The sequence below is a fragment of the Microcaecilia unicolor genome, chromosome 4 (genome assembly GCF_901765095.1).
Source record: "Microcaecilia unicolor chromosome 4, aMicUni1.1, whole genome shotgun sequence".
In the NCBI taxonomy this organism is placed as follows: domain Eukaryota; kingdom Metazoa; phylum Chordata; class Amphibia; order Gymnophiona; family Siphonopidae; genus Microcaecilia; species Microcaecilia unicolor.
In genome coordinates this window covers 58160576-58183562 of record NC_044034.1, presented here as the reverse complement: position 1 = coordinate 58183562, position 22987 = coordinate 58160576, and the positions used below count along the sequence as shown (strand labels likewise).

Here is a 22987-nt window from a genome sequence, read left to right as displayed (position 1 = left end):
TGCCATCAGACAGCATTATCAAAAGCACACAGCCATGGTATGCTGTCAGCAACGTGCCAGCACCTCCCTGCTAGGTTTATTAAAGACGCAATCCCCTTAGGCACAGCCATCACCTTGGCCTCTGTTCCATCAGTCTCCCCCTTCTTTAGTCTCTCCATCTTGTCCTTACCATGACTCCAGTCTCTCTGGTAACCCCACCCTATCCACAACACAGATGATGAAGGGGATGGAACTGATCCCTTATGGAAAAAGGCTGAAGGGTTTAGGGCTCCTCAGTTTGAAGAAAAGATGACCAGGAAGTTTTATGAACAAGATTTATAAAATGATGCAAAACAGTTACTCTAACAATAATGGGGACAACATTTAAAACATGTCCTAAATATAAACTCTGGAGGTAATTTTTATCCACACAGTTTACATTTATTTTCAAAGGAAATCTTTAGTAAAAGCTAAAGGATTTACAGTATATACTTGTGTACAAGTGGAGGATAATTTTAGGACTAAAATGGCCAAAAATGCTGTGACCTATGTATAAGTTGAGACTGCATCCCATATTGCTCCCTCTCTCTCTCCCTCCCTCCCCTCCACCTCTGGGTCCAATATTGCTCTCTCTCTCCCTCCCCTCCAGCATCTCCCCAGCCTTTCCCAAACTTCCCATACCCATAGCTTCAAAGATTTCAACAACAGTCAGAACTGACTTAGAAGACAGCAGCTAAATTATCAGATTTCAGTATGTGAGGATTACAGATTTATCTCTCACTGATAAGTCTTCAATTCAGTTTTATTCACCACTCTCCCACTCTAAACTTTGGCACGTTCACTAAAGCAAAATGTTCTACAAAAATATTTTCACAATCACTTATCCATCCTGTTCAAGGAGAATGTTTTATTCGGGAATCAGTTTTTCTCAGCACCCACACACATCCTGTTTTTCTTTTACCAAAAAAAGAAAAGCAATCACTCTTTCCACACCAACCATGTCAGCTAAAATTCCTCTTTGAACCTATTGCTTGATCCATCAGCCAGTCAAATGGCTTTTAGCTATCTCCCAGTCTCCTGATAATTGTCATACACACTTTCCTGTAGGCATGCCCTCCTCTCAGTGTACATTCTCAGCACAAACTTTCAACCAGCCAGAACATTAACAGATTTTAAACAATCACTCCCCAGTCTCACTTGCACACCTCCTCCAAATCTCCTCTTTAATTTGAACACTGTACTAGATCACCTGAATTAAGGGTTCTTCCTGCACCAGGGACATACACAGCAGTGGCTATATCATCTCAAGTAATTTCAGCACAGCCAGAACCCATCTACTGTAATTCCATTAAGCTAACAATAGCTAGAGTGCTATGGCACTGATAAGAATGATCTATAGATAAGATGATCCTGGTATGTTGATGGGATTTTGAAGCCAAAATTTCTCAACTGGGATGCCCCAGGCAGGGTCAGGATGCTGCCATTTTGAGAATGACAGCGCCAGAGGCAGGAGTGAGTGGGCATCACTAGGGTCTATGAGGGTCAAGTGGGGGGGGGGGGGGTCCCAATGGATACCAATTATTTTTTTTTCTCTTCAAATTGGAAGACAGGTCAGGTGGGGGTGGGAGTGGGAGGGAAGGGTGCCACTAGACACCAAGGAGATTGGCTTTTCTTTTTTTAGTCCAGGGGATGGAGGGATAATGATGGGTGGGGAGTGCACTAGACACCAGGAATTTAAAAAAATAAAGTATTGCTTTGGATGGGGCCCTAGATGCTGGGGTGGGGTGGGGCCCTAGACTCCAGGGAATTTACTTTTTTTTTTTTTTTTAACAGAGAAGGAGAGTCGGTAGTGTCCAGTAGAGAGAATCTAACCAGCAGGGAGGTAAAGTCATGCTACACCAGCCCTGAACCTTGTGAAAAAATTCACACTGTAACCGAGCAGTAAAGGCCATATATTTGCTTTGTGCATTGGCGCCGCATACTTAATGATCTCATATTTATTTTATTAGGATTTATTTACCGTCTTTTTGAAGGAATTCACTCAAGGTGATGCACAGCAAGAATAAGTCAAATATAAGCAATAGACAATTACAACTGTAAAAATATTCAAATAACAGTACAAGTATGGCATAGAGGCTTATTTTCGAAAGAGAAAAACGCCCAAATTCCGACCTAAATCGGGAGATGGACGTCTTTCTCTTGTGGGTGCCCAAATCGGTATAATCGAAAGCCAATTTTGGGCGTTTCCAACTGCACTCCGTCGCGGGAACGCATAAAGTTGACGGGGGCGTGTCGGAGGTATGGTGAAGGCGGGACTGAGGCGTGGTTATCGGCTGAGCAGAGATGTGCGTGCTCGGCCGATAATGGAAAAAAGAAGGGCGTTTTCAGAGAGAATTTAGGTCACTTTTGTTGGACCCGTTTTTTTCACGAACAGGTCCCAAAAAAGTGCCCTAAATGACCAGATGACCACTGGAGGGAACCGGGGATGACCTCCCCTGACTCCCCCAGTGGTCACTAACCCCCTCCCACCAAAAAAAAATGAATGTTAAACACTTTTTTCCCAACTTGTAAGCCAGCCTCAAATGTCATCCCCAGCTCCATGACAGCAGTATGCAGGTCCCCGAAGTAATTTTAGTTTAGTTACTGCTGTGCGGGACCCATGCAGAGAGGAAAAATCGGAAGAAAAAAAAAAAACAAGCAAGTGCAGTCAGGGACGTCTAAATTACCAGAATACTAAAAGGGTGAGTTGAACCAGCAACCTTCTGATTACAAGCTCAGTGCTCTAGCCAGTGAGCCACATTATTCAGGTGCTTAGATGTCCTTCCCTTTCCATTAAGTCCCTCCAAGTTTCTGTCAGCCAATCACTGCTGTTTAGCTGACACAGATGTCAGCTAAATGAGCTGTGATTGGCTGACAGAAACTTGGAGGGACTTAATGGAAAGGGAAGGACGTCTAATCAGTGGTGCACTGGCTAGAGCACTGAGCTTGTAATCAAAAGGTTGCTGGTTCAATTCCCCCTTTTACTATCTTTTAATTTGGACGTCCCTGACTGCACTTGCTTGCTTGTTTTTTTTTTTCTTCCTATTTTTCCTCTCTGCATGGGTCCCGCGCAGCACCAACTAAAGTAAAATTGCTCTGGGGACCTGCATACTACTGTCATGGAGCTAGGTATGATATTTGAGGCTGGCATAGAGGCATCTCAGGGGGACCAGTGCACTACGAATGCTGGCCCCTCCCACGACCAAATGCCTTGGATTTGGTCGTTTTTGAGCTGGGACGCTTCGGTTTCGATTATCGCTAAAAAAACAAAAACGCCCAGCTCAAAAAATGCCCTAATCCAATGTATTTTCGAAAAAAAAAGATGGACGTCCATTTTTTTCGAAAATACAGTTCGGCCCGCCCCTTCACGGACCCGTTCTCGGAGATGGACGTTTTTACAAATGGGCGTTCGCGTTCGATTATGCCCCTCATAGTATACTACATTACAATATCAACACAATACACAATAAAACATTTTAATAGACAGCATAGGGTGTGAGCAAAGATGGAACATATAGATAGATAAGATAGAGTAACAAGAGTAAGAAAATAAGGGACTAATTTAAAGAAAGTTGCTTGAACATTATCTTACCTAGGGTAGGAGTAGATAAACATGTCCTGCTATAGTATGTGCAGACGGTGTCATTCCTTGCGTGTGCATGTGGCAAGCAAGTTAGTTACTTCTCCCATTAAAATCCCAGTTGAAGAGCCAAGCTTTCACCTGCTTCCTGAAGTAGAGATAGTCTTGTGTTAAGCAAAGCCTTTCAGGGGGTGTATTCCAGAGTGTTGGGGCTACTCTGGAGAAGGCTCGCTTGTGGGTATCACATCGTGTGATGTCCTTTGGAGAGGGTGTGGTTAAGGATACTCCTTGGGAGGACCTTTGTGACCTTGGAGGTGTGTAGAAGGAGATCCTGTTCTTCAGGTACTCTGGGCCATTTTGCTCTCATTTGAATGCAATGTGTGGGCCATGTATGTCATACCAAGGTAAACCCATACTGAACCGCATCCTCCATTGCTCTCCAGCATATATCTCACGATATCTGTGCGGCTGAGCATGCAGTAGCTTTCTGCATCAGCCCCCTCAGAACTCAGAGCTTACTGGGAAAAGGTTCCAAGCATGTGTAGTATGTCCATGGCACAAAAACCCCAGTGGTTTTCCTGAGTTGATCTGTAGCTCCCCCCCTGGTGGGGGAGGGGGGAGTAGATGGGATTGTGTTGTCAATTTATTTTGCTGTCTACACAATACGCCTGCTGCAGGTAAACAACTATGCTTTCTCTATGGACAAGCAGGACATAACAGCCACATAAGTGGGAGCTCCAAAGGTGAGAGCTGTTGCATGTTCAGGCGGACCAATTGGAGTATATGACAGTTCACAAGGTGTGATCTCACCAGAGGAACTCTTGCTATGAGCAATATGCCAATAGGAAAGTTCTGAGAGTTGAATCCCTTATGCAAATACACTCTTGAGTACTGCTTGACCAAACTCACTGTCTTCTAAAGGAATGATCAAAACCATAGTATGCAGCAAAGAAGTGTAGGGATGACCAACTTGCTGCCTTGCAAATATCTTCAATGGAAGCTGATCTTAGGTGAGCTACTAACACTGCCATGGATGGCAGGCTTTGACTATCAGTCAAAGTGAGCCCTGCTTGGCTATGACATCTGGGGCAGCACATATCCCCCTCCTCCAAGCAAGGGGGTGGGCAAAACAGGCATGCACTGTCAGCTCTGCCTGTCCCCTGCCCCCTCAAATGTCAACTTCCTGTTCCTGGGCAGGACACTGGCAGAGCCGACAGCGCAAGCCTGTTCTGTGCACCCCCCCTTGCTTGGAGGAAGGGGATGTGCGCTACCCCAGATGTCATATAAGGTAGGTACGCCGCTGTCATGGGGTACTTTTATTGATATATGGTGGTCCCGACCTAGGTACACTAGATCCCTGTGACCCACATCCCTGCCAATATAGATCTGAAGAGGAAGGGTAGATAGCATGTAGATGGTCCAGGTATAATACCATATATATATATGTATACACAGTGCAATTTCTATGGGGACAAATTTCGATTTAGTGCACCACTGATAAGTGCAAGGTTTGCTTATATGCATGGTTTAAGACCGCTCCTCTGCAGGAAAGACTCCGCATAAGCACACGCACAGAATAAGGAAGCCGATTGGCGCGTGACAACCAACGAGATTTCAAATTTACCGCCCCTTTAACTGCCACAGGCAGAATAAGCAAAAGAATGTTGTTAGAGTGTACAGTGGAGTCATCATTGTCGCGCAACTGTGAGACTTCAACATTGGCTGAACGAATAGAAGTTCTTAAAAAATTAGAAAACAAACAAAGTCAAGCGTCTTTTGCTAAAGAATATGGTGTCAATCCCAGTCAAATTTCACGTATCTTGAAGCAGAAAGACCAGCTTCTGGAAGACTGGCAAAACAATACAAATCCACACCGGAAACGAAAACGGGCGGGAAAAGCTGAGGAGGTAGAAGATACTCTTCTTCGGTGGTTTTCTCAAGTCAGGAGCAGATAGTTTCCTGTCAGTGGTCCACTGCTTATGGAGAAAGCTAATCAGCTAGCTGAAAGTCTTGGACTAACTGAATTCAAAGCCACTGTTGGATGGTTGGAAAGATAGAAGGAGAGGAACAACATAAAATTCAAGAAACAGCATGGTAAAAAACAAGACGCTGATGACTTTGGTGCTGAAAATTTGGTTGCTTCAGTTCTTCCTACCATCTTGAACGAGTTGCACCTCGTAACATTTTCAATGCTGACGAAAACGGTCCCTACTGGCGAGCAATTCCTGATGGAACACTTGCATTCAAACAAGCTGAAACTACAGGAGGTAAAACGTCGAAGGACCGACTGACGATCCTCTTTTGCTGCAATATGGATGGGAGTGAGAAGTTGGAACCACTCGTTACTGGAAAGAGCAAACAGCCCCATTGCTTCAAGAATGTTAAGTGACTTCCTGTGTCATATGAGGCTAACGCAAATTCATGGATGACTGGGGAAATTTGGAAGCAGAGGCTAAAGAAGTTAGACACTAGAATGCGGGCACAAAACCGTCAAATTTTGTTGCTTTGTGATAATTGTGCTGCACACAGTGATGATGTCCAGCTGTCTAACTGATGGTCTGCAGGGGGGCGCCATAAACCCTAGGCATGGCCCTGCTGGCCTTCTTCTTAGTGCAGTCAGCATTGAGGAGCACTGCCTGCATCGAGGAATGTGGGCCTTTGCTTGGCACAGCCTGCATCAAGGAGCACAAGCCTTGATGTTGTTGGCCTCAACATCTAAAAGCTATATCCTTCCAGCATTCCCTATGGTAGAGATTCTACTATCTTCTGCCATTTTTCTTCCCTTCTGCTCAATGCAGTAGCATGTTTTTTATCCTCATGCTGAACTATCCTAACTCTATGCCTAATCTGTTAACAGACTAGGGTTTGTACTGAAACCAACAGCCTGCTAGCAGTCATTCGGCAACACGCCCCTAAGGTGAGCTCCAAAGAGCATGATAACCAGGCCTGACTTAAGACTCCAGGGAAATGTAGTGCTTGAGGGTTCAGCTACTGGGAAGTGATCTTAGCATTTACAACACTGTTAGAGCTAATTATAAGCCTGCAACAAACAAGCTAGCTTGCCTTCCCTGTAGGCAGACAGACAAGAGAGGAACTTCCCTCAATATAAGGAAAGTCAATTTCTGTAACAAGGTAGGAGTCATGTTTCTCCTTTTTTAAAAACTGAATTAGAGGGTCATGATTTATTCTTCTCCTTAGCAGGAAATAAGTCTTATAATTGACTTTCCTTTACAGCCCAAAGCACCTGGTCTGTTAATGCCCTCCCAGATCAGTGTTAGCAGACCATGATCAATAGAGAGTCAGACAAACAGAGCTGGAGCCAGCTAACTAGAAGGCCTCCACCTGCTGCAGGCCATGGCTGCCTATTCCTCTCTCAAAGAGATACACCACTGTGTATTAATATTTTGACCTTGGCTTCCACTTATTTGCCTCCCACAGCTTTACCAGCTTAATGCTGCACCACTGTATAACAGTCCCTTTCAGGAGCTGCTGGAAAATGAGCCCTGCTATTCTTGATTGTTGGCTGTGCCTCTATCCACTGTTCCATAGTGGGCTAGTGGGCCCAGGACATTCTCCCCACTAGTGAAGAAGGGCTGTAACTGCTACTCAAGCAGAGTCCTGGAGCCCTATTAAATTCTTTCAAGGGAGAATACTTATCCGGTGCCAGCTGTTTCTGGCTTCCTGCAGCTGTATATGACATAAGGGGAAAAACAGCATTGCAATGGGAATGCATGCCTCACAAGGATGGTTCCCTGGGGGGTGGGGGTGGGGCTGCCACTCTTCTTATTTCCTGGGCTCCAGCCCCTGGCTAAACTGTTGAAGCACACTTGTGAGCACCTCTCCATAGCAACTGTTCCTCACTGCAGCACTAGCTTATACATCTGTTCCATCTGCTAGAAACAGAGAATATCAAGTGACTTTCTGGTTACTCTAGCCTATATACTGAAGCCAAAAGTTTAGCATTGTCTCCATCTACTAGCAGGAGGGATGTAACTCATACTCGTGGATTGGTCTGAATAAGATGAAAAGGAATATCAAAATTAGTGAGGCTGTTGTCCATAAGCATCTGATCTTCTTATGCTCTTTGAAGTTTTAAGCACGGTCCCTCCATGCAGGTTACCCAAACATCTCAGAAGGCTAAAGCAGCTGTATCACAGTACAAAGACTAGGGGACACTCAAGAATATGGCAGCATATAAGGACCATTTATACATATCAAGTCTGCCAGGAGCATCACAGGTGTAATGCCACAGTCCCTGCCATTTCTGACTCACTCCTCACGTTTTTGCTACTACAGTTACAGTTACATTTAATTCACTTATAGTCCGCCATTCCCATATAAATAATTCACAGCGGATTACAGCAAGATTCTACAACACAATAGTCTAGGAAATTACATAGTATGATTACAAGATATACTTGAACTTAAACAGAATCATAAGAGAAAAATAGATAATAAAGATAACTGCAATAAATTATTTCTTAGTGACATATATTTGAGACAACATCTTTAAGCCTTTCTTAAACATAATTTAGGGGCTCTTTTACAAAGGTACTTTTAGACTTGGCATGCGCCCATAATGCCTGGATGATTTATTTATTTTCTCCCACATGAGTCATTTCCGGTGGTAATCTAAAGTTGGTGCGTGCCAACCGGTGTAGCACATGAGCTCTTACCCCTAGATCAATGGGTGGCGTTAAGGGATCAGGCCAGTTTTGGACACACGTCAGTTTCAGTTTTACCACATGCCCTTTTCCCATCCCATTAAAAAAAGTCCTTTTTTGCAGACGTGGTAAAACTGGCCTGGCGCGCACCCAACACATGTGCCTACACTACCGCAGGCCACTTTTTACCTTGGCTTAGTAAAAAGACCCCATAGTTAGTAATAAGTTGTAAACTAACTGGAATAAATTTCCAAAATTTAGCAGCTTGAAAGGCAAACAGATAATTAAAATATTACTTTGAAGTAATACCTTGGGGACTCGGGAAATCAAATAATTCCAACTTTCAAAAGTCATTTAAATAACTCGCCAATGAGTAATGCACAGGAGACATCATATATAATGGAACTTGTCCAAATGCAATTTTCCATAACAAGCAACCCAGCCTCTGTGTTCATTCTATAATTTTGTTAATTCTCCTACCATTTTTGTCCTCACTTTTTCCATCAGGAGACCATTCCATGCATTCACCATCCTTTCTGTAAAGAAATATTTTTGCATGTTGGTCCTGAAGCAGTATTTTTGGATATTGCAGCCTTATACGGTGACCCTCTCTTCTGAAACAAGTTTCCTTTTACTGACTGAATTATACCTTTGAGGTAAATGAATGTCTCTATCATATCCTTCTGTCTGTCTTTTCCTCTAGGGCAGGGCTACACAATTCCGGTCCTCGAAGTCCACAGGTAGGCCATGTTTTCAGTATATCCTCCTTGGCATGCAAATCTCTCTCGTGTATATTCATTGTTGATATCCAGAAAACATGGCCTGCCTGTGCATCTTGAGGACTGGAATTGAGAAGCCCTGCTGTAGGGTATGGAGAAATTAGATCTTACCTGCTAATTTGCTTTCCTTTAGTCCCTCCGGACCGGACCAGGTATTTTTTCAGTCTCCACCTGCTGGAAGGCGAGCACAACCCATCAGTCCAATCCTGGTCCGGAGGGACGCTAAGGAAACATATTTAGGTGTATACATTTCATTACCATATAGCATTTGGTGCAGACCCTGTACCATTTTAGTAGCTTTACCCTGCACTGCTTACAAACTATCTCTATCCTTTCAAAGGAACAACTCTTCATATCCCTTTAGCTTTGCTCAACCACCCGTGCACAAACCTACACATAGCCCTCCATATACACACAGACCAGTACCCCCATCCATATACCCCAGGCAGACTCCTGATACAAGCAAAGACAAAGTTCCAACCTCCCCCCCCCCCCAACACTGTTCATTTGTCTCTCCATGTGAAGGGTTATGTCACTCCGCTACTCTGTGAAGAACACTGGCTCCATGTCTCTTGAATCACTTTCAAATTGCTTTCATTGATACATACAGTGCACCACCCAGGACTCCCGTCTTATTTACCACGTTTCCTTATTCCCTACTTCCCACCCAGAACACTTCGCTCCTCCCAGAGCAACTGCCTGGTGGTTCTATCTTTCCGTTTCCTTTGGCTTGATTTCATTTGTACCCAAATCTTCAGTGTATCTGGCCCTACTCTCTGGAAAGTCCTTCCTCCTATGCTGCGTCTGGAACAATCCTTCATAAAGTTTAAATCCAGCCTAAAAACGTTTTTTATTTAATGATGCTTACAACTCTTGATTCTCTCTCTTTGTTTCCTGTAATATTTTTTGTAAACCGCTCTGAGGAGTGCTTTAAGGACAGATATATCAAATATTATAAAATTTGAAACTTGATTCGATATACCACTTTTCTGTGGTACAACCAAAGTGGTTTACATATATCATATGCACGTATTTTCTCTATCCCTAGTGGGCTCACAATTTAAATTTTTGTACCTGGGGTAAAGGAGGGTTGGGTGACTTGCCCAGGGTCACAAGGAGCCACAGTAGGAAATAAACCCACTTCCCCAGGTTCTTAACCCACTGTACTAACCATTAGGCTAACCCTCCCTGACAAATCTTCCTTGCTTGTTTTTTTTTCAAATGCTGATTTTACACTAGAGTACTATATAGTAACTAGGCAAAGTGAGATATTATTTTAGTTTTTTTTTTTAAATGTCAGTCAAGCTAACTGGGGGCAAGAGGCAGTGGCTTTTGGAATAAATCACTTGGTAACATTCCATTATCACCTGCCTCCCATATGGATCACAATCCTACTTAACAGAAAATACATTCACATATACAGGGCCGACCATAGGGTAATGTATGGAACAGAGCAAATCTGGCCAAGCAAGCCCCCCCAGAGGTTGGAATGAGAGATATCCCCCCCACCCCCAGAAACCACCAACAGGAGGTCTAATCTTGGAACTGGAAGTGAAAATGTTTATACACCTATCAGTGGCCAGTGCCTTCAGCAGTGCCACTTTAAGTGGCCTGGATGTTTTGGCTGCCATTCTGGCTGCAACACTTGCCAGCACTACATCTTTTTTTTAACCTTTTTTTGTTGGGAGTGGTGCCCAGTAATAGTCAACAGCTGGGCAAAAAGCAAGGTCCTACTGTACCTCAATGTATTTGCCTTGAACTACTGAGAAAGGTGTGAGCTAAAACTAAATCTCCCCCCCCCCCCCCTGCAATTTCCCACAAGTTTTAGTTCTAGCTGGTAGTTACAAGGTGCGGGCAAGAGCCAGGATATTGCTGCAAAGAACAGCTCTGCAAGCTAGGGGAAGAAAGGAAGCGGAATCCAGTGAACCTAGAAGCAGGCTGGCAGGGATGGGGAAAGGTTTTCTGTTTATTATTTCATTTGTATAATGGTTGAATGGGTTGGTTTAATTGTATTTTTATATTTACTTGTGCCACACCTAGGGAAAATATACACAGAGACTTGTAAACAAGTTCAAAGAATAAATAAATAAAAGGTCTCAAAGCACCAAAGGATCCGACATAAAAGTCAGGTTGATTAGGTAAGGTCCGTCACCTTTGGATGTCCAGTGCGCATATACAGGTAGATAGTGTGGCTGCTGGTATTTATTTATTTAAAAGATTTCTAAACTGCCTATAGCCTTACAGCCCTAGGCAGCATAAAAAAAACATAACAATTGCACATCATTATATGTATTTATTTATTTTTAACATTTATATCCTGCTTACAACTAAGCGGGTAACAAAAAGCATACATATTGAATGGCAAAGCATTAAGCATCATCACCGACCCACATGAACTGCTGTTTATTACATCTACTTTGGCAGCACAGGGTAATGTGTACAAGAAGCAGCGGCAGGAGCAAGGTGAGCAGTTCCAGCTAACATTTGCTGCTTGCTGTGTGGGGAACAGGAGTTTAGCAGCAGCAATGACCAGTTATCCTGATACTGTCAGCTCTCTGGAAGTGACGTAAGGGCAGGGTAATTGTTGAGGCTCTGGTCCTTGTCGCACTTTGCTCCACTGATGTACATAAAAGAAGACACATACACAGACACACAAAGAGGGGCATTTTCGATATGACATCTAAGTCGGATTTTGGACATTTTGCGCTAAAAGTCCAAAATCAAAATAGAAAACATGACCATTTTCAAAACCGCAAAACGTCTATCTTTTTTTCCCCGAAAATACCATTTGTAACATCTTTTTCAGGCCATTTTTGAAAAAAAAAAAAAAAAAAAGTAAAAGTGCAAAATGTACAAAATCAAGCCATTGGGATGAAGGAGAGGACACCATTATTAGCAGACTGGTCCCCCAGACATCCCAGGAGAGCAATGGGGCACCCTAGGCGGCTCTGGTGTGGACTTCATATAAATGCTCCCAGGTACACATCTCACCATTGCTCCGTTATCTTGTCTGTTGAGACATCCAAAACCCACTACTGTACACCACTACAACAGCCTTTATGGGTGAAGTGGGCAGCTATATGTAGGTATAGTGTGTTTCTGGTCAGTTTTAGAGGGCCTATAGTTTCTACCACAAGTGTAACAGGTAGGGGGAGGTATGGAACTGGGTCCACCTGTCTACACTGCACTCTGCACCCACCACTACACTACTCCAGGGACCTGCATGCTGCTCTAATGGACCTGGCTATAACATCTGAGGCTGTCATAGAGGCTGGTACTATTTGTATTCATATTTTTGGGGGGGTGGGAGGGGTCAATGACCACTGGGGGAGTAAAGGGGTTATCCCTGATTTTCTCCATGGGTCATCTAGTCATGTAGGGCACCTTTTGTGCCTTATACGTTCTGAAAACAGGTCTAGACCAAAACATTGACGTTTTCACCCTAGATGTTTTTGTTTTCTTCCATTACGGCTGTAAAACATCCAAGTGTCAGGCATGCCCTAAGCCCACCCTAAGCCCATGTTCAAAATGCCCCCAACATGGCCCCTTGTAATTTGGACGCACTGCAGACAAACTGCATAGATAAACATCTGCAAAACAGGTTTCGAAAATACCGATTCGGACATTTTGAGAAGAAATCCACCCAAATGGTGCCTTATGTCATTTTTTCTTTTCCAAAAAGCCCCTCTCTTCATTCCTTACTGACTTCGACGCCTGGCTCACCGTCTTTCTTGTTCCCGCATCTCCATCCCTCATTCTTGGTGATTTTAACATTCACGTTGACAACCCATCCAACTCCTACGCTTCTAAATTCCTCACTCTGATATCCTCCTTTAACCTCCGACTATGCTCTACCACCCCTACTCACCGTGATGGCCATTGTCTTGACCTCGTTCTCTTCTCTTCCTGCTCACCTTCCAATTTCTGCACCTCAGTCCTTCCTATTTCAGATCATCACCTAATCACCCTCACTCTTCATCACCCTCCCCCTCAACCTCGCCCAACTATAACCACTGCCTTCAGGAATCTCCAAGCTGTCGACCCCCCTACCCTATCCTCTCCACTCTCTTCCCTTCCATCTCGTCTTCCGAATCTGTCGACACAGCTGTCTCTACCTACAATGAAATTCTCTCCACTGCTCTGGATACCCTAGCACCATCTGTCTCTCGCCCCACTAAGCGCATTAATCCTCAGCCCTGGTTAACCCCTTGCATCCGTTACCTTCGCTCCTGCACCGGCTCTGCTGAACGACTCTGGAGGAAATCTCGCACCCTCTCAGACTTCACCCATTTCAAATTCATGCTATCCTCCTTCCAGTCCTCCCTATTCCTTGCCAAACAGGAATATTATTCTCAATTAACCAATTCTCTTGGCTCCAACCCTTGTCGCCTCTTCGCCACCCTCAACTCCCTACTTAAAGTACCCTCCGCTCCCCCCCCCCCCCCTCTCTCCTCAAACACTAGCTGACCAGTTCCGCGATAAAGTGCAGAAGATAAACCTTGAATTCACTTCCAAGCCTTCTCCTCCCTGTGACTTCTTAACCCACTCCCTCAACCAACCTAACCTGGCCTCCTTCTCCTCCTTCCCTGAGATCACCGAAGAGGAAACTGTTCACCTTCTTTCTTCCTCTAAGTGCACCACCTGTTCCTCTGATCCCATTCCCACCAATCTGCTTACCAACATCTCTCCTACAGTTAACCCCTCAATCTGTCACATCCTCAACCTCTCTCTCTCCACTGCCACTGTCCCTGACACCTTCAAGCACGCTGTAGTCACAGCACTTCTCAAAAAACCATCACTTGACCCCACTTGTCCTTCCAACTACCGCCCCATCTCTCTTCTACCCTTCCTCTCCAAATTACTTGAACGTGCTGTCCACAGCCGCTGCCTTGACTTCCTCTCCTCTCAGGCCGTCCTCGACCCGCTTCAATCCGGCTTTCGCCCACTACACTCAACAGAAACAGCACTCTCTAAAGTCTGCAATGACCTGTTCCTTGCCAAATCCAAAGGTCACTATTCTATCCTCATCCTCCTCGACCTATCTGCCGCCTTTGACACCGTCAATCATAATTTACTTCTTGACACACTGACCTCATTTGGGTTCCAGGGCTCCGTCCTCTCCTGGTTCTCCTCGTATCTTTCCCAACGCACCTTCAGAGTATTTTCTAATGGCTCTTCTTCCACCCCCGTCCCGCTCTCTGTTGGGGTCCCTCAAGGATCAGTCCTTGGACCGCTTCTTTTCTCGATATACACCTCTTACCTGGGCTCGTTGATCTCATCACATGGTTTCCAGTACCATCTCTATGCTGATGATACCCAGCTTTACCTCTCCACTCCCGACATCACAGTTGAAACCCAGGTCAAAGTTTCGGCCTGCCTTTCAGACATCGCTGCCTGGATGTCCAACCGGCATCTGAAACTGAACATGGCAAAGACTGAGCTCCTTGTCTTTCCACCCAAACCCTCTTCTCCTCTTCCCCCACTTTCTGTCTCTGTTGACAACGCCCTCATCCTCCCCGTCTCTTCAGCCCGCAATCTCGGAGTCATTTTTGACTCCTCCCTCTCCTTTTCTGCCCATATCCAGCAGACAGCTAAGACCTGTCGCTTCTTCCTCTATAATATTAGCAAAAGTCGCCCATTCCTCTCTGAACAGACCACCCGAACCCTCGTCCACTCGCTCGTTACCTCTCGTCTTGACTATTGCAACCTTCTCCTTGCTGGCCTCCCGCTTAGCCACCTATCCCCCCTTCAATCTGTCCAAAATTCCGCCGCACGTCTTATCTACTGCGTGAACCGATACTCTCATATCTCCTCAAGTCGCTTCACTGGCTCCCGATCCGCTACCATATACAGTTCAAGCTTCTCCTATTGACCTTCAAGTGCACTCAATCTGCAGCCCCCCATTACCTCTCTACCCTCCTCTCCCCATATGTTCCCACCCGTAACCTCCGCTCTCAGGACAAATCACTCCTTTCTGTACCCTTCTCCACCACCGCTAACTCCAGACTCCGCCCCTTCTGCCTCGCATCACCTTATGCCTGGAACAGACTTCCTGAGCCCATATGCCATGCGCCCTCCCTGCCCATTTTCAAGTCCTTACTCAAGGCCCATCTCTTCTCCCTTGCTTTTGGTGCCTAACCATCTTCCCATTCCTGATACCTACACTGACTACATAGTTTTTACCTTTAGATTGTAAGCTCTCTTGAGCAGGGACTGTCCTTCCCCATGTTTAAACTTGTACAGCGCTGCGTAACCCTGGCAGCGCTATAGAAATGCTAAGTAGTAGTAGTAGTAAAAATGAGCCCCAAAGGCACCTTATTATGTTATCTAAGACTTATCATCTGCAGGTTCTCTCAAACTGAGATTCAAGGTGAGAATAAAATATTGAAAGAGGCTGATATACACATTATAACACGATATTCTTAAACTATATGTTTTCAACCCTTTACGAAGAGTAATAACCACTAACTGAGCACAATTCCACCAGGAGATCATTCCATAATCAAACAGCTAAAAATAAAAAAGAGTGGGAAAATAAAGCCATAAATCTAACATTCTTGATCATAGAAAAAGGCCAAACGTAACTGATTACACCTTCTAGAGGTTGCATTAAAATTTAACATTCTCACCAATGGAGATAAATCTTCCGGACAAGCACCCATTAAAGTCTTAAAAACTAACCATAACACTAAAATGAATCTGAGCCTGTATCGGTAGCCAATGTACCTCCTTCAATAAAGGAGTCGAATGGCTATTCGAGATTTACAAGAAAATAATCTTGCAGATGAATGTTGAATAAATTGAATTTTAGAAAGCAACTTAGAGGTTATGCCCAAATACAAAGAATTTCCATAATCTAATAGAGCCAAAATAGAAAGCTGCACCATAATTCTAAAATGATCTTGCAAAAAATAAGGACGTACTTAATCTGGGGTTCTGTTGTCAATGAGGAATCCCTCCAAGACTCTGGACACCTCTCAACATTTAGTTGTGCCCCATCATAAATTGGAATACACTGCAGGATATTTTGCAGATTTAAAGTAAATCTTGACACCACCACATCTGCCATAAGTTCCACTGGGACACAAGACTGGAAAAACATGGTTAGAACACTGGCAAATCATGATAAATCATGCCACTACAGAACATTCTGGAGCAGGAAAGGGCTACAGACAAGACATTGGAGAAATGTTCTAAACAGGCTTACTGCAGTTGATAGAGTACTCACTACTCAGCACTTGACTTGTGTACTTAGGGACCTGTTTACTAAGGCACATTAGCGTTTTGAATGCGCTTACAATTAGCGCATGCGCTAACCGTGCAGGCGCCTAAAGGGATATTGTAGGCGTGTACACAGATAATGCACGTACAAGGTTAATGCGTGTTACAAACGCTAACGTGCCTATAACTCTGCTTAGTAACCAGGGCTCTTAATGATTTAGTTAACATTTTATGTATAGTTTTTAGTAATTTTTATATTATGGGGTCCTTTTACTAAGGCGCGCTAATGATTAGCACGCAAGATAAGACACCCATAGGAATATAATGGGCATCTTATCATTTAGCATGCCTTAGTAAAAGGACCCTTATGTTTGCTGTTTATTTTCATTATATATGTTAGTTGTTACCCACATTGAATCTGTAGCAATATAATGGTAACTTTCTTAAAACTGTGGAGTTGATGGCAGAATATAATTCAGTACCTAAGCAGAGCTGCCAAGAGGGTCAGCCTCCTGAGCAGGAGATTTAGGGCCCGCCGATAGCTCTGCCCCAACTCACCCTTAGCTCCGCCCATAGCTTCGCCTAGAACCGTCCACAGCTCCACCCACAGCTCCGCCCTGGCACAGCCTCCCTTTCCAGTGACAGCAGAAGACACCTTGTAAAACATCATTTCCTGCTGCTACGAGACTAGCAGCAGCAGGAGATGATGTTTAATGAAGGCATTTCATGCTCTCCTTGGAAAGTGGAAACGGAGCTGTTCAGCGTGAGATCCTGGCACTCCGGCGGGAGATGACTCGCAAAAGCAGGAGAATTGGCAGGTTAGCCTAAGGAGCATCTAAGAACATCAGTCTCTAAAGAAAGTAATGCCACGTACACTGTTCCTTCTAAGCTGAGATGTCCTCCATCTACAGTCCTGTCAGTGGGTGGTGCTGTTTCACTTTCACTTTTTCAATAGTGAGGAACGGGCAAGCTCTACAGGATTCCAGGGAACCTGCCTGTCTCTAGCCATTGAAAACACAAACTCCCCCCACCACCTGGCAGCAATGCAGTTGGAGGACTCCTGTTCAGTTTAGAGGGAACAGTGACCACGTACCGTGGGAAAATAATTCAAAATAAGATCATCCAGTCACTGACCAAACAAATCAAAAAGATAATTTTGGAACACTTGGTCTGCAAAATATTACTCTACCATCATTTACTTTGCCCAGAGATCTTATGTTGTAAATCTCTCATGGAAATTCTCTCACTGCCTAGTACTGATGCTATGACTTTCTCTAATTCAGTGGTTCTCAACCCAGTCCTTGGGGCACACCCAGCCAGTCAGGTTTTCACAGTGCTTTTTTTGTAGGAAAAAAGGTACCGGCACTCATACTGTGCCGACCTTAAGGGCAGTGTCACTATATATGGCTCTGCTCCTACAGTAGCCATGTCCGCACAGTAGCCACATCCATTTTACTAGCCATGGCGCATATAGGTCCAACAAAAGAACCCCTAAGAGTGACCATAAATTAATAAAATATGTAGACAAAAGTCCAGCTGAAACCCTCCAAAAAACAGACTGATATGCAGGACTACACCAGAAAAACAAAAATATTTCCCCTTGTACTGCTATAAAGATAGCAGATATAAAATTCAGAAACTGACCTATTTCATTCATTACACTACAAATTAAAAACAAATAAAACAAAAAATTAACACAGCTACCACACTACTTTATCTTAAAATAAAAATAAAATTATTTTTTCTACCTTTGTTGCTGAGCATACTGAAATAAACACTTGGAGGTCCTTTTACTAAGGTGTGCTAACAGATTTAGTATGTGCTAATGATTAGAACATGCTAAATGATAAGATGCCCATAGAAAAATAATGGTCATCTAATTATTTTAGTGAATGCTAATATTTAACGTGCATTAAATCCATTAGCGCATCTAAGTAAAAGGACCCCTTGATATCTGATTTCATGTTGCTTCTTTTATTATTGGTTATGTTAAAGCTCAATGCCCTTTATTTGTATTCAGTATTCACATTCAGCGGAATAACATTTTTCATTATTGTATTCTATTCAGCTGAATAGTAAAATACGCTATTCAGTACAACTCTAGTTTCCAGGGCATCCTGTTCATTTGCTATTTCTTTTCTCGCCTCCTTTTTCTTCACATCCTGCCCTAGGTCTATGTTCATATTCAACTTTCTTTCATTTTTCTGCCTCAAGCTATTTAGTTTTCCATATCTCATCCCTTCACGTGCAGCACTCCCCCTCTACTTTTCTCTTCTCTTCATGTGCAACGTCTCCCCTCTTCCCCTCATATGTAACATGTCTCCCTTTACCTTTCCCCATCCCTTCATGTGCAATATGTCTCCCCTCTTCCACTTCCTTCCCTTCATGCGCAATCTCCTCTCTTCTCTTCATGTGCAGCATTTCTCCCCTCTATCTTTCCCTTCCCTTCTCTTCTCTTCCTATGCAGAATCTTTCCCTCTCCTTTCCACCCCATTCCCTCCCGCGGGTCCACTCTTTTTCTCTACTTCTTCCTCCTTCCCGATCCAGTCTCTCTCCTCTCAGCCATGCTCTGCCTGTACAGCAAAAAGAAGCTGCAACAGAGTGAAGGACCCTGGGGCTGGCCAGAGGAAAGCTTAATCTAAATGTTGCCAGCACCCACATCAAGTTTGTAAACTTGAGGTGGAGGGGAGAGAAACCGGACCCAAGGGCTAAGGGAAGAGGAGAAACGTAGGGAGGTGAGGCTGGAGTATGCTTTCTCTGGGTGAAGTGGCAAGGCAGATTTTTGGGGTGGCATTTGCCACCCTGTGTCACCCCCACAGCGATGCCTATGACCAGCGGGGGAAAAAGGAGCGCCTGTGCTCAAAGTGCTGTTGACAGGGGGTGCATACATTATGTACGTACCGTGTATGCGTATCCTGTCTTTTTATACTCTTTTCCCCCCATTAACTTTTATTCCTATACATTCAAGTAGACCAGTGGTTCTCAACCAGTGTGTCCCAAAAAATATGGTGTAGACAGCAAGCCTGTGTTTCTTTTACAATCATCAGTGCTTGCAAGCTGGACAGACAAGCAATCTTGAGAGTCGGGTTCTTGACATCCCTGTAACTAGTTCTTATTTCTGCTTCCCCACCCCCACTAATAACTGCTGCCTCAAGCCCCAACTGAAAACGTTGCAGGTCTGCTGTCCACAGATTCTGTTTGCTACATAACTTCTGAGTTGCATATTTGCAGGTTTTTGTGTTGCTTCACTGTTTCTGGCAGTGGAGGGATTTTGTGTTGCTGTTACTGAGGTGACACTAGAATTTGAATATAAATTTGTTTTCTTGTATGGTAAGTAAGAAATCTTGGAGTGATGTGTTGCATACAGCTTTTTGATATGGGCTAGGTAAATTCATACTACACTTACAGTTAAACAATGAAATATTTTGACGTGCTTTGTTCAACTGTGAATTTTAGTGTTTGGTGTGTCACATATGTGAACGTTGTCTGACAGGTGTGTCACAACAGAAGAAAGGCTGAGAATTAGTGAAGCAAGACTAATACAGGAGCCACATTACTTTAACTCCAGAACAATGACATTGTACCTGCATCCCTCCATATTGGATGCTGCATTTAACGATCTGTAAAACCTAACATCCACAGAACAAAAAGCTATGGAAAGAAGCCCATTCATATTGCACCTAAGTATCAATCCCATAGGCTGTTAAGCTATAAAAAGAGCCTTTCCATCAAAAAATCCACGCCACGCAGCATAAACCCAGAAAACATTTCAATATTTTGTGAGCTACAACACAAAACGAGATTTGTCAAATTAACTCATAACCCACTGATGCAGTTTTCCAAATTAGATTTAAAAATACAGCATGACAACGATTTGGATTTTTTTCTTACAACCTCAATCATACGCCCCCTCCTTCTTCCTCAGTTTTTTTTATCTAGAAGATAAGAAAAGAGCCGATGCAAACGATTTCCCGTTATGAGGTAAATAAAATATATTTCTCCTATCAGCACTAGGACAGATCCAAGCCACAGCACTGCAGCAGGCTTGATCTGCGCCTGTCGCTAGGTAACCCCGGCCGTCAGACTGCCCCGACCACTAGAGTATGATTTCAAGAGAGCTGCAAGCACTACCCTTGTCCCGCCCCCTTGCCTTGGGAACAAAATATACAGCATTTTGTCACGGACGCGGACACATAGATTACAAGTCGCACGCGTTAGGCGAGTAGCCCAAACTGTGCATCCCTATTCACACGCATTCAAGGACCAAGGACATCCCTCCCCTGCAATCTGGCAGCATCTCTCCTTCTCTCCCCAGAAGAACATCTCTCCCTCTCTCCTCCCGGTGCACGGTCCGGCATCTCTCCCTCATTCTCAAACCACTCCCCATCCTACATCCAGGCAGCTCCCGTACCACCCCAACAAAGGCACGTCAAGATCGAATCTGGGAATTGCAGCAATCATAACAAAAAGCCTGCAAACTGACTCAGTTAAGACGGTTAATGCAGGGGATCTAGAGGATCCGGTGTTGTTTTTTTAACCGATGCCCCCCCCCCCCTTTTCGCCCCCTCTCTCTCATAGCCTCCCCCGTCCTACCTTTAAACTTGTGTTTTAAGTCGGCAGCAGCAGCAGTCATTCATACAGGTTCCCTGCCACCGGCCCCTAAGCCGTCCCCCGGCCCGCCCCCTCTGACGCATCCACTTTCCCCCTGGCGGCCGCGGACCGCCCCCTCTGACTCTGAGGCCACCACTTCCTGTTTCCGGCGGGGCGGCGGTGCACGTGACTGAAGGAGAGCAGTGTACTGGCACCGGCGCAGACGGTCGGTGTAAATTGCTGTCGCTGATGGAGACCTAAAAGGCAAATTTTGGGGCTGCTGGTGGGTTGAATATGAGAAAAATTTGCCAGATCGCGGAACGGGAGAAGAGGGTAGAGGGAGAGATGGCAGATGGTGAAATGGGGGGGGGAGAGAGGAGAGGAGATGCCAAATCGCAGTGGATCTGCGGTTCTTGAATGTGTGTGACCAGGGATGCTCGAGTGTGAGCGTAGCCAAATAGGTGTAACTTGGTATGTCTGATGATTTCCGTAGTTTTGCGGGTGTATAGTTTAAAAGAAAGGAGGGGTAGAATAAAGAGACATCCCCCCCACCCGAGGAAAAAAAATCTAGTTTGAAAGTAGGGCTCCTGCTACTCTCTTAGTGCTTTGTTGCATAGTATGCCCCTTCTTCAGTGGTATAGGAGTAGAAGAATGGCTGTTGTGGCTCTGATTCTATGTACCTGTTGTTGCTTTCCTTCAGTAGTATGAATAAGTTTATTTGCTGCCCCAGTCTGTTCTTGGAGGAAAAGCGACGTATTTGCTGCTGCAGAGACATACAAGAGTACTGAGAAAACCTAAGCATTAACATAAATGTGTAGAAACCAGAAAGAAGTTTTCCCTTTTTTGCCATTTTGCTTGGCTTTTCTCTCTCTTTTATTTGCTTTTCTAAATTTAAGAACTAAGGGGTCCTTTTTCCAAGGTGCAGGAAAAGTTGGTCCTAGTGTGACCTTTTGCAGGTTTTTACCCATGTAGCCAGAAATAGCGATACTCTGTTTTTCAAATTAATGGCCACAGTGCTAATATTGAAAATAAAAAATAACTGCCTGTAGGCACTGTCTTACAAAAACATGTTTTAAGGAGGAAGCAACCCACAAGACACTATTTATAATGACTAAATCATAAGAACTCATAATAAATTGGGGAGAAAAACCTCAGATTGTGCACTCAAAACAAGTAGCCCTATACATTCAGTTTTGGGGTAAGTAATGAGCTTCCATATCACAGGTAAAAAAAAAAAATCCCCAATTTTTAAATAAACTTGCTCAATTGCCTCGAACCCACACCATAGTGCAGAGGAAAAACGCCACAAAAGGATTTCTAATAATGTTTAGTAATGTTAAGTACATGCTTTAATATTATTAAACAACTCCAACAAGAGTGTCCATATATTTCAAACTGATATCTCTTGTAGCCAGTGGTTCTCAACCAGTGTATCACCAAAATTTTGGCATTATAGATAGCAAATCTGTGTGTTCCTTACTGCTCCCACAGATAACTGCTGCCACCAGCCCCCACTGAAAATGTTGCAGGTCTGATGTTCATAGGTTCTTTTTGATACAGTTTCTGGGTAACATATTTGAAGGGTTTTGTGTCTCTTCATAGTATCAGGCATAAGTACATAAGTAGTGCCATACTGGGAAAGACCAAAGGTCCATCTAGCCCAGCATCCTGTCACCGACAGTGGCCAATCCAGGTCAAGGGCACCTGGCACGCTCCCCAAACGTAAAAACATTCCAGACAAGTTATACCTAAAAATGCGGAATTTTTCCAAGTCCATTTAATAGCGGTCTATGGACTTGTCCTTTAGGAATCTATCTAACCCCTTTTTAAACTCCGTCAAGCTAACCGCCCGTACCACGTTCTCCGGCAACGAATTCCAGAGTCTAATTACACGTTGGGTGAAGAAAAATTTTCTCCGACTCGTTTTAAATTTACCACACTGTAGCTTCAACTCATGCCCTCTAGTCCTAGTATTTTTGGATAGCGTGAACAGTCGCTTCACATCCACCCGATCCATTCCACTCATTATTTTATACACTTCTATCATATCTCCCCTCAGCCGTCTCTTCTCCAAGCTGAAAAGCCCTAGCCTTCTCAGCCTCTCTTCATAGGAAAGTCGTCCCATCCCCACTATC

At 44.2% G+C, this 22987-nt stretch overlaps 2 protein-coding genes across 2 annotated transcripts in view; one reads left to right on the top strand and one right to left on the bottom strand.

Annotated features, from left to right (window-relative positions):
- The window catches only part of ELMOD1 (ELMO domain containing 1), a 90236-nt gene extending 69310 nt beyond the window's left edge, over positions 1-20926 (bottom strand). Inside the window, exon 1 of the mRNA XM_030199376.1 lies at positions 20856-20926. The gene's annotated coding sequence lies outside the window, so the exon portion shown is untranslated. The remainder of the gene's footprint in view (positions 1-20855) is intronic.
- A 105-nt stretch (positions 20927-21031) lies between these two features.
- Positions 21032-22987, top strand: part of ALKBH8 (alkB homolog 8, tRNA methyltransferase) — an 86115-nt gene continuing 84159 nt past the window's right edge. Inside the window, 1 exon segment of the mRNA XM_030200258.1 lies at positions 21032-21135. The gene's annotated coding sequence lies outside the window, so the exon portion shown is untranslated.